Source organism: Prinia subflava, chromosome 3 (assembly GCF_021018805.1).
Source record: "Prinia subflava isolate CZ2003 ecotype Zambia chromosome 3, Cam_Psub_1.2, whole genome shotgun sequence".
Classification (NCBI taxonomy): Eukaryota; Metazoa; Chordata; class Aves; order Passeriformes; family Cisticolidae; genus Prinia; species Prinia subflava.
This window is the reverse complement of record NC_086249.1, coordinates 45,673,586-45,693,729: the sequence shown is the minus strand read 5'-3', so window position 1 is coordinate 45,693,729 and position 20,144 is coordinate 45,673,586. Positions and strand designations below refer to the sequence as shown.

General features: G+C 45.3%; 1 protein-coding gene across 3 annotated transcripts in view; it reads right to left on the bottom strand.

Moving 5' to 3' along the window:
* Positions 1-19,913, bottom strand: part of LCP1 (lymphocyte cytosolic protein 1) — a 48,653-nt gene extending 28,740 nt beyond the window's left edge. Inside the window, exon 1 of one of the 3 annotated variants that reach the window (XM_063392121.1) lies at positions 19,796-19,913. The gene's annotated coding sequence lies outside the window, so the exon portion shown is untranslated. The other 2 variants (XM_063392122.1, XM_063392120.1) reach the window with 2 other exon arrangements.
* Positions 19,914-20,144: the final 231 nt, after the last annotated feature.

Genomic DNA, 20,144 nt, shown 5'->3' with positions numbered 1-20,144 from the left:
CTTGGCTCTAACATCACTCCTCAGTGGATTTTCCCAACACAGAGGGGGTTTCCACATCTCCTGTCTACTCATGAGAGCTTCCCCAGCTGAGGAGGCCAGGCTGCTCCTGTGGGCAGGCAAGACGGAAGGAAGGTGAAACCTGCTGCAGTTTCTCTGCAGGAGGGGCTTCAGGGTGTGATCTGCTTTTAGCAAGATGATCAAACCCCAAAAGCCAGCTGCATTTGCTAGAGATCACCTGACACCTGTAGCAGTAGAAGATCAGTCAGCCAACCCAGTCTGTGACTTTGGTTGTGATAACAAAGACCTAAAGTTCCATTGGATCAGTGTTCAAACTAAATCCAAATGTGCCAAGAAAATCACTACATGACAAAACCAGCAAGGCTATTGCTTTTACAGAGAAGACAGTTCAGCCTGGAGGCTCCTGTTCACAGTACCAACACCTAATATATCTGTAGATATTTGCAGCACACAATTCATCTAGAGCCTGAGATTAAATCCCAAAAAAGACAAGGGTCAAACCTGACCAGATGCATCAGTCAAGATCTTAAAAGGCAAATATAATGTTAGGACCACCCCATATCACTATTTTTAAAGCAGAAGTCCTTACTGCAATCAGGCCCTATCATGAATCAGTTTTATTTATCTACTGGAAAGTAAAATTACATTTCTAAAAATCTGATATAAATGTCCTAACAGCCAGCAGATTACATTGTAAGCACTACGAGCCAAAATACATTATACTTATGAATCAGTGTTTTTCATCACTGAAATTAAAATTACCTTCTTACATGGATCCAGCCTGCAATCTAAATAATGGCTCCTTACTTTATCATGCCCTTCCAAGCCAATGCCAACTCCAAGACTACCATTCTACTCAGCCAAAAACCACTCTGCTAAATTAAATCCATCAAATTCTTCCCTGAAGGTCAGTAGCAATGCCATGCACAAGATTACTTGAAAATGCCTCACAGTCATACAGAACCTGCTCTGTTTTTTCATGGCGACCACAATTTCCTGTGCAGTTGAACTGCTGGGGTCCTCAGTGAGAGCAGCTTGCCAAAAACCACCAAATGCTGTGATCTTACCTCCCGGGCTCAATCAGCGGGTCCAAACTGTCAGAGCAACGATCAGCTCAGCCACTGCCAACCCAACGGAAAGGGCAGAACTTCTCAAACAAACCAAACGTCTTGTAGGGTGGAGGAACAGCAAAGCACTTGTCACTGCAGACAAGGAAGCTCTTCCTTTTCTGCAGCGCCACTAGGCAAGCCCAAGAGTACCAGCCCACGTCTGAGCCCAGAGAGGGAAGTGAGCGGTGACTAAACCCACAGTGCAATAGATTTTTGTCTTTATAAGGCAAGAAACCATCTCTGGTCTCTACCTCTTCACCTCAGTTCTCCTCCAATAAGGGCCACTGCTTTGCACCGCTTCCCCTCACTACTCTCTCTCTCACAGAACACACTCACGCTCAAAGCACTTCTTTTCTTTACTGGTAAGGGAAGCCACATTGGAGGCACGGAACAGCGAGGTCCGCAGTGACACCTCATCCACCAGGCAGGGCTGGCGGCCAAGCCAGGCTGGGACAGAGTCACCAGGCATGGAAACTCCTCAGCATCACTGCCCAGCCTCTGCCAACGTTTTACTGCCCTCCCTGTGAAAACTTTTTCCGTGCAAGTGGTTGGAATTTCCTTTGATGCAACTCATGACCTTTTCATTATCAGTGTTCACTGCTGACAAAAGTCTGGCTCCGTCTTCTCTATAAGCTCTGATTAGGTTGGTGTAGATGCCAAGTTCCCTCTCAGCCTTCTCCTCTCCAGGCTGAACAAGCTGAGCCCTCTCTCCCTGTTCTCTGATCTGTTGTGTTCCATCCCAGTAACATCCTGGTGTCTCCCTGCAGTTTGCCCAAGGCTTTATTGAACAGGGAAGCCTGAGAAAGGACACAGCACTTCTCACACCACCTCACAACTGACACAGATTTCAAGGACACATTTCCCAGTGCACTGAGGGTCCATGTAAAAGTGCTTGATGAATGCAAATATAAACTATCTTTCAAGCCCTGATGATGCAGCATTGCAGAAGCCTTAGATCTGAAAACACAACATCAAGAGAGAAAAGTAATTAATCAGTCCCACGGGGATTTTAAGAAAGGTCCTGCCTTAACAGCAAGATTCTTGCCACTTTCCACAGGCTGAAGAATCGTCCTTCAGCTTTTTCAACAACTCTTCACTTTTACCTCTGAAAGCAGGCAGGTGAAAAAGATTACCAAACTGTATATGTTTAATGAAAAAGCTGTCATTCACCAGACCAGCTGGACCATGAGCTATGTGCTGTTGTAAAGAGACTCAAGGAAGCCCTCTCATGAGCAAATCTCCACCATAAAGATCCACCCTTGAATCAACATACATTTGCTCTACTCGGAAGTACATTGAAACACGTTCTAGGCATTTTTGATTACTCACTTCAGTTTAAAAAATACTTCCTCTATGGTATTTGATTATTTGATAGGCTGTGACACAGCTCCTCTTTGTTTTCTAGGATATTTTACACCAGCCTGATGGCTTGTCCCAGCTTTTCTCTTACAGACCTTTTCCAAATCCTTAATTACTTTCATTGGTCTCCATGACATCCCATTAAATGCTGCAATGTCTTTTCTGAGATAAGGGAGAGGGCACCAATGGGATGTGTGCTCTAAATCTTACTTGCACAGGAAAACTGGGGTGGCTGTTTCCTTTACCAGATATGTTTGCTTAACACTCTTAGCACCCTCTCTGGAGTTGTTACAGCTTATGCAGAAGTTAGGGGAGCAACTGAGAGTTTCCACCATGCTGTGTGCTATTTTATATTTATGTGACCTAGACTGAGCTCAACACTGTGTCCTCAGCACTGATTCAATACCAGCACATCCCTTAGGCACCAGCTGTGTTAAAGAAGCGTTCAAACAAGCTTGGAAATACAATGACAGCAAGGATGAGATGTAAAGTATGACAGATTTATGAGGCAGACATAAACAAAAAAGAGATTTGCTGTGTGTGGATCATGTATGCCTTTTTCTGCCTCATTTCAAGACCTGCTGGATTGTCACTGTATAGTTAATAATGCTGTCTCACCAAATATTATTAAACTGGGTAGTCTTTGGATACAACCCCAGCTGAAGCCCTGCCATGACACACTATTTAAACTCTGCAATGTGTCCTTGAAGCATCACACAAATAACAATTTCACTGGGAAGCACCAAAACACTTTTAAGTGGGACGGTGCAATAGTTATTTCCTACCTGGTTAACTTGTACCTGTGTGGTGGACATTTGTGTTATTGCTGACAATGTAGGATTCCATGAGGGTGATGTCTCCAAAGTAATTTCTTAAACAGAGCAGGCTATTACTACAGTACTGGTTTCCTAGAACAGTGGTGAATTGTAACTCTGCAATATAAATAGCAATATAAATACAAAATTGCATTTTGCCACAAAGTATGCTTATGGCTAGGAACAGGCCAGCTGGTGTTAGGACAGGCTGTACTGTGGGACTGAGGAAAATGTCCATTACTCTCCCACCTCAGAAAAACAATACACTTGACCTACAACTTCAGTCTTAGGGCCAAAATATCAATGCAGCTGATTTGACATTTATGTGCATGAAAGGTAAAAAAGTTAAAGGAGGTGGTCCTCCAATTACAGGAAAAGACATTAGGAAATATCCAAGATGATTGTCTACAAATTAAGTACCATAAATTAGCATGCACTATGTTCAATCACTTGCAGAGGGAGGACTATACCTGTTAACAGACCATGACCCTGAGACACAGCTGAGAAGGTCAAAAACGATCTTTTCCCCCCTGTTCTCACCACTACAACACTGCAAAAGTCCTGCCCCTTATTGTCCCTGTGCCTGAAGGACCTTTCTTTGCAAGTACTTTTTGCAGTGCTGACACTCCCATCCTGCTGCCTCTGTAATGCAGTCACACTCCACTGCAGATCAGCCGGACTGTGTCACCACAGGCTTCAAACCCTTCCACGACTTTTCTCCTCCTCGCCTCCACCCCTGAGTCAGCCCCTCAGCTCTGAGTGACAGAGCACTTTCACTTCAACCTCCTCACCAGCCAACAGGCTCTTATTGTCCTCCCCTTCACCCCCGGGTGCTGCGGGGAGCCTTGGGAAGGGCAGAAACTGCCTGTGTTCTCCTGCCACGAGGCTTGGGTGTGTCTTAGCAAGGTAAGTGACAACCCAGAAACGTGCAGGAGCCAGTAATCCCACTTCCACCAATGAATGGGAATTACATTTGAAGGATCTGGGGCATCTGCCTAAGAAGAGGTCCAGTAGCTCCATTTGGCTTGCCAGTGCTGTGTCCTGGCAGCCAGGAGGGCATTTGCAGGGATCCCCAGCTGAGGAGGGAGCTGGGGTCTGCTGTGGGTCAGTAGTTTCCTTCTGGGCACCAGGGAAGTGTATTCCTGTGGGGGTCTTTCCTGGCACACACACCTCTTGGCTCCCACATTTTTAACTGCCTGCTGTTAACAATCTCCCAAGAACTTTGCCTTCCTGCAGGCCACTTCTGCTTCAGGAAATTACTTCCTCCAAAAGCCACTGCTTTGCAAAATCACACTCATGTAATGCAACACCTTCCTCGCCACAGCTGCCAGGGTCACAGGTTGTAGACTACGCTCTGGGATGGGAAGAGCGTGGAAGGGAGCAGAGTGGGGACTGCACAGACCTTCCAGGCTGAATTAAAGTTCTTCTGGACCTTGCAAAGTGTCTTTGACTTAATGACAGCACAATTTTAAATGAACCCTTTGAGGGGAACATCCTGGTCCATGAAAAACTAGGGCAAATCAAAATAATGGATATTATTTTAAAACTTTCTCCTTTTAACAAATAATGTGTTGGTCATATATAAGTACAGAGGACCTGATCTAATTCCCGCTACAGTTTGATGCTATCTGAATTGCACCTTTATTTTGTGTCCTTGTTCCTGTGAAAGTCACTGACACCTCCTGTAACCACTAGTGACTTAGGCACTGAACTGTCTCTGAATACGGACCCTGAGAAGTTCAATGCTGTTGAAAGGTAAATGAGTCTTTGTGAAGCAGGAGTCATTACTCTGATGGCATGTGCTCAGCTGCAAGAGGGTAACTTGACCCTGAAATGCCACCTGTGATCTCTGCAGGAGAGAGAATACTGCAGACTGGGGCTTTGCAGAATGCACGTGAAACTCAGACCTTTTACACTGTGTTCTTCCTGCATTATATATGCCAGAAAATGCCTTGAGGATGCAAATGGGTGATCTCATTGAACCTGTCACAACATGGATACTGGGGTCTGTTGGAGGTGGAATCATGATATCGTGAAATATCTCTTGGTGCAACAAGAGCATCTCACTCTTCGTCTAAATCTGTTCATGCAGGAAGGAGTGGGGCAGATCTACCCCTGCCAGAGCTTTGCCTCCAGCTGGAGTCTGCCACTGTGCCCTCCCTCCCTGAGAAACCTCTGACCCTCATCCAGCCACCACACTCCATGGCAGGACTCACCAACCCCCGTGGGTCCCTTGTGTGGGCATTCCCAGGGCACCCTGCACGGCTGCCGTGTGGAGAGGAGGGGAGAGGCAGGTGGGGTGGAAGGTGATGGCCATGCCATGCACACAGGTGCCACACAGCAAATACAGCAGCCTCGAGTGCCCATCAGCAACAAGAGATTTATGCCAGGGAGGGACAGCCAGGCTTGCATACTGGCAAGGCTGGAAAAAGAGGAATGTAGAAAGAAGTTCTGTCATACTGAAAAAGCATGATTCTGGTAGGGTAATTCTCAGATCGGCAGCTCTCCAAACCTCACCCTTTCCCCTGGATCTAGACACAGGAATGACATGGAGGACAATGGCCTGTTAAAGCTAGGCTGGAGACTGGTTTATGATTTCACGTGCTTGTGCAGCTTTCAGTTCCCAAGCCCTAAACTCTGAAACCTGTCTTACAGCCTTCTAAGGAAATCCTTATTTCAGTTTCACTACAATCTGTCTTATTCATGAGTCAAGATGAGCCACAAAAATCAAGTAAGCTGTGAGTATACTCTTTTCACAAAGCAAAGCAAGAGGCCACTTCTAACTAGGGCATACAACCTGCAACCAGCCCAGGAAGATTTACACTCCCCAAAACCTGTGTGCAGGACAGTTCCAGTAGAACAGCCCCCACTGGCAAAGGAGGGGACAGGGCAAGGACGGATTCTGGTCTCGGAGCAGGTTATTCCCTCAGCAGAAGTGGCCAAATATCCCTGTGAAACAAAAAGCAGACAGCTCTGAGGCCACAGATGAGCTTTGAGCGATTGGATTTGTTTCCAAATTTCCCAAGTCATTTGTTTCAAAGAGATCTCCTGCACTGAAGTGACTGAGTGAGTCTGAAAGTTTTCCTTGTGGCTCAGCCCTCAAAGAGAGCTCAGTCTTACTTAAGAGTCATAAGGCACAAGATTAATTTCCTGCAAGCAGTCTGAACTTTGAAGGAGAGGCATTTAAGCAAGTGAAAAATGAAATAGCTGGGGGAAAAAACACCCTGTAAAATAAAAGCAATGATAAATAAATAACAGGAAAGCATACAACCCACTTTAAATTTAATAGGCAACACCCAACGATGAATTATTGATCAAAACCATCCATTTGCTGCAAAGGGGAATACTAGTGAAATATTAATAACAGTGCATGAGCTAATCTTAGGTTTTACTTGGTGAGAGAGTGACAAGAAGAGGTTGGAGAAGCCTGGCCACAGTCATCTCCCAGGTCTGGCTGCAGTGGGAGAAGGGCACACCTCCAAGTTCTCCCAGGAAAGCATGGAATTCCCACATTTCCAGCAGAGACTGGCAGTGACTATTCCAGCTGATAAATCCATTCCCAGCTGAATATGGGTCTAGAAGTGTCATTCATGGAGGCTGTTGCAACAATACTGTCTATCCTGTTTTGGTAGTCCTACAAAAGACAACCAGTGTCTTGGTTAGAGCTTAACTCAATCCAATGTGTTTCCTAGTTTTCCTGGTTTTCTTTTGGAAAATAATTCAGCTTTGTAATGGGTGGAAATACATGAAAATGTGACTTTGGTGGGTCCACTGGCCATAGGCTGACAGGAGCAAAAAGCATGAGAAACAGATAGGAAAAAAAAAAAAAGTTTTTTTAATTACACTTGTTATACCAGTTATTTTTGCAAAACTGGGAGGAAACAGAGTAATGATTTTTGATTTTTCTGATCTGGCAGAAGCTGACTCATGGTTAACCAACCTTCTCATGTACTTTCAGCTTCAGTCTCACTCAGTTTTTGGTGCATGAACCGTAGGCTTTGACAAAGTAGCAGAATGGGATTTCCCAGGGCCCCTGCCCTGCACAGGGTGGCTGTCACAGCCAAGATAAAGCTGTTCTGCTGCAAATTCAGGCACTGCCAACCCACTGCCACAATTTCAAGTACCTGTCTTCTGCTGCAAACCATGGCATGAGGAAAAAGAAACCCCAGATTATAAATTACACTGCTCTCCTGAACATCAGGCAGCTTTTTGCCAAGAAAAGAATAATTCCATTTCCTCGGGATGCAGATGAAAATTTGCACACAAATACCTGCAGGACTGAACAAATGTCATGTGCACATGGGTTCACTCACATATGTGTCTCCTTGAACACTCTATCATTATGTTCTGACTTTATAGGTTTTTAAATGTTAGAAATTTTACATCCTAGGCTGTCTGCTCTGTGTTTTTCTTAGTTTTCATCTTTTGCTTCTCAGCTTTTTAAAAAGCTATATTCTTGTGTATCTTCCTCTTTCTTTGGCATGCTTCCCTTTATTATCTCATTTTTCCTTTGCACATTTTCTTTTTTCTTCCGCTTTTCCATCTACCTCTTGTCATTTCCTGACTCCTATCCTGGCAGTTTCTGCTTGCTTGCTCTCAAGCTTTGAAGCCAGCATTCCTCATGAAATTTGTAACTGTGTTCAGATCAGAATCTTCATGTCTTGTTTGCAGCCTCTCACATGCAAACCTGGGACCCAAGTTTTGCACTGAAACTGCTGCTCAGAAACACACACAAGCAGTTGTTAGTTCCCTGTCAGGACGGGAAATTTTGCATAACACAGAAGGAACTTGCTGGGTTTCTACAGCACATCCAAAAAAAAAAAAAAAAAAGTATTTCCCCCTGCACTGCCAAACTGAAGGGATTTTGTTTCCAGCCTTGCAATGGTTGTGTTTGCAGAGTCAGTCCTGCTTCTGGAGCTGCATCTGGGGGACCTGTGATCCTCCTGCAGGTGAGGGGTGAAAGCACTAGGGTGTCCATGCCATGTGCTGAGTGTCAGCCTTTTGCTCAGAAGGAACATGTCCTGCATCTAGTGAAGCTGCAGGAAGACAAAAAAGATTTCACTTTTTTGCAAAAAAAAAAAAGGGTTTTCATTGGTGGAGGCATCATATGGAACACAAACACAGGAGGCATCTCGCTACAACTGTATGAAAGGAGGTTGTAGCCAGGCTGGGGTCAGTCTCTTCTCCCAATTAACGAGTGACAAGACAAGAGTAAGTGGCCTCAGGTTGTGCCAGGGGAGGTTAAACTGGTTATTAGGAAAAATTTCTTCCTTAGGCAGGAACAGGCTGCCTAGGGAAGTGGTTGAGTCCCCACCCCTGAAGGTATTTAAAAGATGTGTAGATGTGGCACTCAGGGACATGGTTTAGTGGTGGACTTGACAATGCTTGGTTTATCATTGAATTTAATGTTATCTTAAAGGTCTTTTCCAATCCATTATGCTGTTACCTTATTATTTTATTATTTTATTATTCTGTGATCTGAGGTCAGGCTTTTCACAAAGGTTCTGAATCCAACAAACTCTTACCTGTTACATCTCTATTTTTGTAAAAGAATGTGAACAAATCTAGTGCTCCAAATGTTTTTACATAGTGACTAACTAGACTTCTGAGTCAGAGCTTGTATTTAGGATTAATCTCTTACATGACACACGTAAATTAAAAATACAAGAGGAAAAAGCTTTGGAAGGGGGAAACATTGCCTCCTCTAGCAATGACAAGCACTGGCACCACAAAAAAACAGTAATGATTCCTTCATATTTTCAGTTTTTAAGTGTTGCTTATCTCAAGTAAGCAAAAAGAAGTTTTCCTTGATATTTTGGTTGTTTGTTTGGTTTTTTTAAATTCATTTTCCTGGCCAAACACCTTCCTCCCCTACTGGTCAGCATTGATATTTCTTGGAAGATCCGCTGAGATGAGGTTAGAAGAGATGTGAATACAAAATCCCTGCAAGGCAACTGAAGGGTATCCACCCAAAGGCATGGTCCTATTCTCAGAGTCTCTCTAGAGCAGGAGCCAGGCTTTGGCAGTAACAGTGGCCAAGACACACCTGACCAAATATTTGAGGCAGCCTGAATGAGTTTTAGCAAACAACATATTTAGCACCTGACTAAGAATATAGTCAGGAAGACCCTTTATATTGGGATAGTTGTTAAGTTAAAAATCCTACAGAAGCCACATGTTAGAAAAGAGAAGACCAGACTTTAATTTTGCTCACTGCTTGTAGTGAAAGGTTTTTGAGGCAGCACAGAGAGATGAGAGGGCCGCTCCTCGAAAGCACCTGGGTGTCAGGTGGCGTGAGTCTGATCCCAGAGATGCTCCTTGCGTTGCTCCCTGTGGGTATCATCCAGGAGCTGCCTGTGCCACCAGGGAATGGGCAGAGCACATCCACAGACAAGCAGAGGAATTCCTCGTTTCTGCATCCTCCCTTAGCTGCTCCATTTTCTGTGCTGCTGTGACCAGTGCACACTGAAAGCTAATGAGGCAAAGACATCAGGTGTGTTTTCAAATGTCAGAAGACTCAAAAGAGCCCCTGAAGGGCTGTTCTCGTAAAAAAGAACAAAACTTTAGCTGGAGTGTTATCTAAAAGACAAACTTGAAGCAAACGTTAATTGCTCTTTTGACAAAGTGTTCAAGCGGCACAGGGGAAACTGAAATGTTAAACAACTCTGTAGCAAACAAAAACTCCAAACTGTATTGGTTTTATGGGGGGTGGGTGGTGTCAGGAATTTAGAAATCACGGATCCAGGAGGAAAGACATGTGCTATCCAAGCAATACACACAGTGGTCACTCTGCCCTCTTTGCTGTCACAAAGCAGGGAAAAAAACCCAAACTGTTCAGGATAGCTGCCCCAAAATGCCCTGTATAAACAGCAAAAGAAGCAAGGCACAAGGAGCAAGAGTTTGGACTTATTCATCTCGGCATCCCACCAAATAAATGCACAGAACACAGCACCTCTGCAGGTCACCCCCAAGCCATCAGTGAGGTCCATTTTCCCAGGCACTCACTGACCAGTAGGGAACAGGTGCACACAACCCATCCCCTAAACCAAAACCCCAAAAGGGACAGTGTCACTAGGCACACATGGCTTTGCTGCCCAGTTTCCATTCCTCACTGCTGAGCAAGTGAGCAGTACAGCTTTGGAGATGAGCTCAGGCAGATCTGCTTGGCCCCTTCAGGGGTATTTATCTGTGCCTCATGCAATGAATGCCAAACTCCATCACCTCTGAGCTCAGCTGTTCTCAAACAGCAGAGATGTAGACCCCTGGACACATTGAGGAGGGAGGAAATCTCTGCAGGTGATACCACTGGCCAATGTGATCTGTAGGTCGTGACAACTGACCTGTATGGGCAACTGAGGCATGGCCACCACCTCTGCCCCTGGCCAGGCAGCTGGAGCTGTGCCAAGGACAAGACCTGGGCATGCAGGGAGCCTGGGGCTGGCACTGCCCCAGTCCCCTTCTGCTGGCCCCGTTCCCACTGAAGCGCCCGGCACACACTGCCACGGGCAGTGCGCACAGGCTGGCTGAGGATCCACCCCAAAACTTGGGACCAGGTGCAGGATGCCACATTGCTGCTTGAGGTGAAAATGCCTCAGCACTGTGAAGTGCTGGCCATTCTCCCTGGCACATCAAGCATAGAGGAATGTGTGATGCAGCTGAGAATTTTTTTCCAGAATGCTCCTGGGTGCTCAGCTTTTCCTTCACATCTTTAAGTCTTCTTTTTTCCTATAACTGATTTCTACAAAATGTCCTGGAGACTCCAGGCACTGTGGTTCCAGGAACTGAAGAAAGAGAAGAAGAAAGATAGATTTCCCAAAGGTCTTGCACTCTGCCAGATGACAGAGAGAGGCAGGTAAGAGGAACCAGACATAACAGACAGACAGAAGAAAGGTTTGCTCTACCACTATCATTCAGAGAGTTGGAAAGCATGGGGGGAAAAGGAAGGAGCATCCTTAGCTTTTATTTCAATCCACTTTGCTAGCCAGGGCTAAAGGTCAGGCACACAGGAGGGGTGAACTGAGATAAAAGATTAGCACAAACCATCAAATAGCTCAAGAGAAAGAGGGTTTAGTGTCAAGAGTGGCAGGAGCAGTCTGCCTGCTGGTTAAACTTGCTTTTTCTTGTTTAATGCTCCTTCAGACATTTCTGTGTCTTTGACTGCCTGGTGAGTTATGAGCTTCACATCAGCAGCAACAAGTTTCTGACAGGACAGGAACTCTAAGTCCTTTTCTAAGTGTTCCTCTGGAAAGTATCGAAGGTTTAGGTTTAACTAGGAATGTTCTTCAGCTCTTCACAGCATTGCATATTACATGACTGAGTAGCTGTGTAATAAAATATCCATTTTGGCTGTCAGAAATACTGGACAGAAACACCAAACTGTAGCAGAGCCAGGCAAAATTCTCATACTGAAGAAAATCCCACCAATTTGCCTGGTTCCCCTCTCTCCTGTGCACGTGAGCTGCTCCTGCAACTGAGCAGGAAGAGGAAGAAAAACTAGGGTCTGGCTCTGATGGCTTGCAGCAATCCCCCCCACCCCCATCTCTTCCTGACTCCTTCCCCAGAGAGGTAAGACCCACCACGCTCCTGAGCAGCACCCTGACACTGTGACACCAACTGCACAGGGCACACTCGGGCTTGCAAATCACACTTGAACAAGAGGGTTTGCAGATGCCTTTGCAAAGACTAGATTTAGGTTTTGTTTACATTTCCACAGTAGTCTCAGCTGTATGTCACAACCTCTGTTTCCTCCATTGCTGGAGAGCTGTTGTCTTTAATTGTAAAAGTAAGTGTACTTCCACATCCCAGTGGGATTCCAGCACCATAGACTTTCTCTGCTTAAAGCCTAGGGACACCTTTGCCAAGTTCATTTCTGGACACAGCTCTGTGAGGACAGCAGGCATAAGAACCATGATGCTACAGCTACTCTGTAAGGGTATGCTAAGGGTATGTTCCTCCAGTGAGTGCAAGAGATGTAGACACACGAATGAAATTATTGTGCATTTTCTAAGATCTCATGCACCAGCTGCTCTGCAGCCTTGCATCAAAACTTTGTGGCCTCCCTTCCCAGCACAGAGGTACCTGCATTCTCAAACCCCGACTTTTACCAAAGGACAGATTTCAGCAGGTCTTCCTACCTGCCCTTGCAAAGTAAGTCAGCATTTAAGCAAAGGCTGTGATGCTTGTGGTTTGCATCAAAAGAAGCATCAGGGGAGATGATCCTCCCCTTCTACTCCACTGTTATGAGACCCCTACCTGTGCTGCTTCAGCTCTGGAGCTGGGACCCCTACATTAGGACACGGACCTGCAGCAACAAATTCTGAGGAGAGGAGGGCCACATAGAAGATCAGAGGGCTGGAGCACCTCTCCTATGAGGACAGGCTGAAAGAACTGGGGTTGTTCAGCCTGGAGAAGAGAAGGCTCCAAGGAGATTTTCTAGCAGCCTCCCAGCACTTAAAGGGGCCTGCAAGACAGGTGGAGAAGGAACTTTCACAAGGGCATGCTTTAAGATGAAAGAGGATGTGTTTGGAGTAGCTATTAGGAAGAGAGTAATTACTGTGACCGTGCTGTGAAGGCACAGTAGTGCAGAAAAGAAAAAAAAGGGAAAAAAAGGAAAAAAAAACAGGAAAAAAAAGAAAAAAAAAAGTGAGAGACATATATCTAAAACATTTGTCCAAAAGAGACCTCTCACTGTTTGAAATAGTGGTCTAACTATTGGTTGGTTGTTCCTCTTCTGACCTTCTGCTTGTCTATCTTGGACACATAATTCTGAAAGTGGATGTTGACTAAGTCTGGACATTGGGATTTAGATAACTGCATACATAGGCAAATACTTGGGCACTCACAACTTTGCACTGAAAACCAGTGTAAAGTGACAGCCTTCCTCTAAAGGCTGCTTTTGAATTTGCTTGAAATATTAATTTCTCATCTATGTGTGTAGCATTCACACAGAATTACTGGGGCTCATTGGTATATCACAACATTAAGACCGCACTGCCTTTTTAACTGAATAAATGCCCAAAATGAAAAGAAGGAAAGAGAAGGATGCTATTTGTTTCAAAAAATGTGATTAATATTAACGAATATTTTGATTTCCTCTGACAGTAGAAACCAGAATTAAAAAGTGTCATCTATCCTGTTATTTACAGGAGACTGAAGGTAGGTCTAAGTGATCTAAAAAGGACATTTTCTCTCTCTAATTGACCATAAATCTATTCCTCATTTTCTGGGAAGTATCTCTTCTTTGGTATCTCTTTTATGACCTAGCAATCTCTCTGAGGCAAACAGACAATGTTAGAACTGTATTTGCAATATAAGAATAAAGAAACTGATAACTGCCTGATCATGTAAAACACTTACCATTATCAAGAAGCAAACTGTGCAAAACAGTATTTTTCTCTTGCACGAATTTTTCAATCATTAGTCCCAAATGCCCTGTGCATACTGACACCTCCAATACTACCCAAACCCCAGGCTTCCTCCTGACAGACACATTCAAAGACATTCCTTTTAAAGAACAGCTATTGAAAGGTTGATGACGGTTCTGAGACACTCTTTCATGAACATGGGAGACCTTCAGTGGCCACCCGTCTCTCCTCATCAGGAAAGGAGTAGCATGGTGGTTCTTTTTCTGCCCCATTTCCCTCAGCATCATCTGTCCATGTGATTCCATATTATTACTTCTACACTCCCTAAGCAGCAGATGGCCCCCAGGATTATCAATTGATGGCACCTCAGGTATCCCCCACTAGGCACAGAGGAGCCTGTTCCCACAGTCAGAGATGGCTTCTTTGGAGGGACAACCCCACCAGACACCTGCACAAGGCATTTGGCTTTGGGTACCTGGTGAGTGGGATACTTTCCTCTGATTCTTGTCTCTTTGGCAAGAGGAGCCAGGAGTTACTCTGCCTAGCCTTACAACAGAGCAGTCAGTGAGGACACCTCCTGATAAACTGGGTCCAAGATAAGAGCTGTTAGGGAAAACCAGGGGTCTTTTAAAGAACACATAAAATACTTTATTTTAATTCATAGGCAAAAAAAAAACAACAAAGAAACAAAATCTGATGTTGCTGCTCATTGCACATCCCTGCTCACACTTACTGTGTTAATCACAGTCCTGACTAACTTTGCTCATTAGAGCCAAGCTGATGAAGTCACTAACATGCAAATGGCCTCACTTTGCCAGCAAAACGCAATCCAAGCTATTTCCACTTATGCTGCATTCCTTTGCTGTTTTCTCTAACCCTGGCTGAACTGAGGTTCTAGAATGCCTGGATGTTTTAAACCAGGTAATCTGAAACTAAGTTTTACTTTGAACACTCTAACCTGGATACACAGGTGAAGAGAGGGACGAGTGAACTCATGAGACCCACCTGTACAAAATGACAGCACACGTATGGGGAGGGGAAGAAGAGAAAAATCATCCCTTTACAGACGGTCATGCAAACAAGGACTGTATAGAAAACAACGGGGCAAAAATACTGTAAGAGTTTGCTGATGCTTAATACAGATGCTTCTGAATTTAAAAGCTGGGTAAAAAATGTTTAGTTAATTAAGAGATTTTGACTTAGGACATAAATTATTTTGTAAATGCAAAGAAGAGTTTGTCTGTAATATACATTGAAATCTCATCTTTGGAGTTCTTCCCATAAGCAAAAGAAAAATTACACTGACAACTTCCTGAAGTCAATCATTCAGGACCTTTTCTCTATAAAAATCAGAGAATGTTCTCATGTTTCTTCACATAATCATGAAACAAAGAAGTTGCTTCTAAGATACTATTTTAAGATATGTTTTCAGTGATTCAACTTTAAACTTCTGCTTAAGAGCAGACATTGGGTTTTGTTTCCTTGTTACCTAAAATGACCATATAAACCCATTAAAACAAACAAAAAAAAAAAAAAGGCAGTAACTGGATTCTTTTTCATATTTTTTTTCCTGCTCAGTCCCTCTTTTACCCAGAACACTGCCTCCCTTTTACCAGTACATACAAGAAAATGAAACTTTTTGGGGTTTTTTATCTGCCCTGAGAGGAATAGGCCATTCAATCCCAACATGGCAACAAGCATTTGTAAAAAGTTAAAAAAACTGCTTTTATTTCAAGGTTAGGGCAACATAACAGCATGGTGACAGGAACTATAATGAGGAAAGAAATTCCAGTTTCATAAGAAATATGGCTATTTCTGTCTGAAGGAACAAACACATTTTGTAAAGTACTCAGGTCTCGGAAACAAATATTTTTACCACTGCATTTACAGTGCTTTATCTTTGGGAAAATCAATTCCAGAATGATGCTGACCTCCTTTCCTTTCCCAAAAGCTTTTGGACTTGCCGATTAAAGTGTGATGTAAATGTTAAATGTGCTGCCACACAACTCTCCCCAAATATTTTGACATTAGAGTTTTAACCATGCTTTACCATGTTGTGGTACACAGTTTAAATATGCTGAGAAGAAAAGACTGTGTATATGTAGGTGTGATGGCAACTTTGGAGTTCATCTACCCAAACCTCATATTCAGTGGGTCACATTAAAATTCAATACTACGAGGAAGGAAACTTTTTTGATGTAAATGCATGCTTACTTAGCTCATTCCTATTAGTGTTCTTAGTTAAAATGGTCCACTTTCTGCAGGAAAGGGCAAAATGAAATGTGCTGACCTTCTTCTGAGACCTCCTTTAAAGAAAAAGCCCTGCAAACAACTTCGGTGGCTTCCTGAAACAGCAGTAGTCAAGGGCATGCAGTCACAATCTAATAAAAGACTACTGGTGCTAAAATGTCACAACAGTAAAGGAAGAGTAAATATTGAAGGTTCAATAAAGAAAACCAACAAAGACACATTAATTTTAAACTAGACAAATATGTTAAATATTGATTCAGGGTAAAACCTCAGGGGGAAAAAAGTATAAGGATGTTCACAATAGAAACAGATTAAATATGACTAAAGCAGATTAAAGTACAAACTAGTGTTTATTTAAAATGCTGATTAAGTGGGCTGCTTTCTTCCCATAAAAAATAAATGGACTAGACCTCTTCTTGTAAGTGAGAATAAAATGAATGCACCGCAAATACTCAGAGTCACCAGGTTACAAGGTAAGGGAGAAAGGAAAAGAGGAAGCCTACAGGCTGCACATGTGTATATCAGGACTATTCCCCATTCCACTCAGACTTTAAAGCCTGCATGCAGTGGGACTCACATCAGGGCTCTTGGCTGTGTCAGGGCTCTGCCTATAGATAGCACATGGAGAGCCTGAAAAAAAGCAAAATATTGAGAGAAAAGAAGTATATTTTCTTTGCAGAGTCCACTGTCAAATTAGAAATCCATCCCTTGAGTCCAACTTGTAATGCTGTTACCTATTTGTGAATCTTCCAGTCAAGTGCCCCCTATGCTGCCAATGCTGAAGGTCAGCAGGAAGAGCAGCAGCATGGTCCTGGCTTCTGGGTGAAATTCATTCCAGTTTGGTAACCCACACTGCTACAATTGGTACTTAATTCATCCATCCCTCAAAACTGACACGTGGATTCTCTAATAACAAGGAAGAGACTATAGTTTTGGATGAATGATTGTATTTTCCTGAGAAAAACTTGCTGGTATCTGTAGAATAAATAATAAATGTGATTATTTAGCAGTAGTACAGGTTACATGTGTGCCTGTGGAGAAATAAAAACATTTTGCTCTGAGTTTCTCCCTTTGATCTCCAAGCATGTGCTCCCAACAAAACCCTGTCCATGTTCCCTGTTCAGACCACTGCTTCTTTCTCTGAATTTGAATGGATGATCAGAGGGCAAGCACTTTCTCAAGACTTATTGTTTTTATCAAGGGCTACCTGAAGTGTGCATTGTACATGGGAAAATTCAGGAATTGCAGGTCCATTATGGAGATGGTGATGGGCCGTGAGGGAGAAAGTATTAATGGCCAGGAAGCCCTGCATGTTGCAGTAGTGGGGTGAAGGAAGTTTCATCTGAGTTCCCTCTTGTTGTCCAACTCAGGAATAACGTGGACAGCACATTCCGCTGCTGGACTGCCACTATTGCTGATCTTCTCATTCACAGTTACATCTGAACAATTGTTAGAAGAATACAGGGAGTGACTTTGGAAGCAGCTGATGCATCCCCCACCAGTCACCCAAGACTGATCTCCAGTGGATGACAGAGACTGCAGGGGACCAGGCCAGAGACCCTCTCACGTGTCTTGTCACAGCAGACTCCTGCTGAGATGGCAGTGCCATCATCCAGCTGCTGTCATGGCCCCTGCCATCACTGTGGGAAAGTTGTGGAAAAGAAAGTGGAAAAGAGCTCCTTTCCCACCAGGGAAAACTACACACAAACCTTTGAGTGAGATGGTGGTTTAAGCACAACTCTTGCAATTATCTTTTATGCTGAAACAAAACAAAGACAGGCTTTGATCTTGCAAACACAAAGGCCACCTTATTCCTCTCATCAGAAAGGATCAAAAACCCAATCCCACAGCAGCTCACAAATCCCTATAAGAGCAAAATTTCATCCTCCTTGTAAAACACAGGTGGCAAAATTCCTCAGGAAAGGAAGCCTAAGTCACACTCCTGTACTGGATTCTACGTTTACCTCCAAGGGAAGTCTGCAACCCAGTATTTCACCATCAATGGCAGGAAGACCTGCAAAATGTTTCAGCAGGAGGATTCTGGTATCCTTTGGGTACCCTCCTAGCCTTCCCGAGGCTGTCATCTTCAGTGCACGCACCTCCATCTGAGCAGGGCACTCAGGAGTGTGCCTGGGCTCCCGGGTTTGGACGAGCTCCCAGGCTCACTCTAGCTGTGCCCCAGCTCCAACCCCAAGGGCAAACACGAATGCCCCTGTTCCACCTCCCAGTGCCGGGGGCGCCAGGGTGGGCAGTGGGGTGTCCCACCAGCCCCACGCAGGGGAGGGCAGCTCCACAGGGCAGACACAACCATTGCTGCTCCTGCCCAAAAGAGCTCCCAGCCCCGCAGGGGAGAGCCCGTGGTTCCACATGGCACATGGATGTATTTATATTCTGTATTCTGTATTTGTTTGTGGTGACGTTTTCCTCTCAACCTCGCACCGCTAAGCACAAAAGCCGATGATGAAATAAATCACTTGGGCACTGTATTGATCCTTGAACGATGATTACATAAAGAAAAATGTAAATGCTTTGGTGTGTTAAATAATCCCTCTCTGGCACCTATTATGCATGTTGCAACCCTGCCTTTAATTTCATTTACTCAGCTTCTTTTGAGGAAAGACATCCAAATTTTCCCCTTAGCCTATTCCACTTACTCTACGCAGTGGAATACGTGCAAAGGAAGGACAGAAGCAGAGGAAAGCGGGAAATTGATTGCTGCCAGCCTGGTAGGGAAACGCTAACCTTGCAGGCAAAAGACAAACAGCAGAGTCATCTGCAACATGCAAACCAGCTTCTTCATTTCCACAGTGAGGCACAAGAAGTGCCCTTCAGAAATTTTCAAAATTATTACAGATATAAAGTTGTCTTTAGTGGGGCCCTGTGGACAAAAGCGAATTTAAAAAATAAATACAAGGATTAAATGTATGAGCCAAGCATTTTTTGACAGAGAAAACTATGGTGGGTGGTCAGTCAGTGTTCATAGAACACAGATGCCAACTACTCATCAGTCCCTAAATGCAACCTCAAGAGAACATTTGCAGGCATCAGAGATGCTAAAAGGCATCAGAGATGCTAAAAGCCTGCCCTGCCCTGTCTCTCCCTCTGCCCTACCCTGCATTTGTAAGTCACTCTCAAAAGACTTTGTACCCAGCTAAAATTTCTATTACAGTGCACCAAATGAGACTTGCTTGAATCAGGACTGCGGTGCCGGGCCTATTCCTCAAAGTAATGATATAGCCGAGATGAATTTGGAAAGGTTCGGCTCAGCTCGACCCGGTTTGCACGAAGAAGCACCAGCTTTACACCTGCTACCCCATCCGGCACGGCCACCGGCACTGCTGTGCTGGGGCAAGAGTGACACCGACAGCACAGCCCCGCTCTCCCCGCTGCCCGGGCACGGCGCCGCACCGCGCCCGCCGCCCCCGCACCGCTCCCGCAGCCGGCAGGGCCATCCCGGCATTCCCGCACCGCTCCCGCAGCCGGCAGGGCCATCCCGGCATTCCTGCACCGCTCCCGCAGCCGGCAGGGTCATCCCGGCATTCCCGCACCGCTCCTGCAGCCGGCAGGGCCATCCCGGCATTCCCGCACCGCTCCCGCAGGGTCATCCCGGCATTCCCGCACCGCTCCCGCAGCCGGCAGGGCCATCCCGGCATTCCCGCACCGCTCCCCGCAGGGTCATCCCGGCATTCCCGCACCGCTCCCCGCAGGGTCATCCCGGCATTCCCGCACCGCTCCCCCGAAAGAGCGGTAACTGCTCCCGGAGGAGCCCGCTTCACAGTAACTTTAATTTACAAGGATAGCACTAATAACACTAAAAGCAATAAGGAGCGCTATCACCACCACCTCCTCCATCCCGCACACAGTCGCAGAGGATAGTTACCAGCCGGGAGCGCCGCAGCAACAGGCGGTGCCGGGCCGGGGCCGGGCGCGCTCCCGCAGCCGCAGCCCCTCCGCCCTCCGCCCGCTGCCGCCGCCGCCCGTGCCCCGCCCAGCCCCGCGGACACGCCCCGGACACGCCCCTGCACCGGGAGGGTCCCCGAGGCCAGCCCGGGGTGTGACACCGGGCAGCCAGCGCCTGGCTCGGCTAACTGGGCTGATGAAGGGTGCCTCTGTAAGGAGTTCTGCCCTGAGCTGATAACAGAACAGGTGCTTTCTCCTCATCAGTGTTAGCCCGGTTTTGATACTGTGCAGCAGAAAGTTCCTGGTACCTGGGCGTGGTTAGAGTAGCT